Below are 466 nucleotides of genomic sequence, written 5' to 3' on the forward strand. Positions count from 1 at the left end.
AAAAGAAATTTTGGAAATACTTTATGGCAAAAAAAAATAGATATTGAAAATATCTTTTCAACAAACCAAATGGAAAACATTTGAACCATTTTTTAATTTTTGGTAAGCGAATAATATTTAGAATACCTAATGAACTGAAAGCAAAATGGAAATATATTGTGAACAAAATATTTATATAGAAATATATCAAATACAAAAAAATAAAAACAAGGGGAGTACCTTTAAAAAAAAAACAATTTAAAAATATCTTGTTTAACAATAAACAAAATACAGGGAATACAATTTAAAAAGAAAAATCGGAATTGCCTTGAGATCTAGAAATGAATAAACATAATACCCAAGATTACAATTATCAATTTAAGAAATATCTAATGAAAAAAAAATATAGTAAAAAAGGAAATTTTGGAAACCTACTTAGCAAAAAAAAAAAAAATCACTACAAGTCCATCCAATAATCTTAGAGATA

The sequence above is a fragment of the Palaemon carinicauda genome, chromosome 39, assembly GCF_036898095.1.
Source record: "Palaemon carinicauda isolate YSFRI2023 chromosome 39, ASM3689809v2, whole genome shotgun sequence".
Classification (NCBI taxonomy): Eukaryota; Metazoa; Arthropoda; class Malacostraca; order Decapoda; family Palaemonidae; genus Palaemon; species Palaemon carinicauda.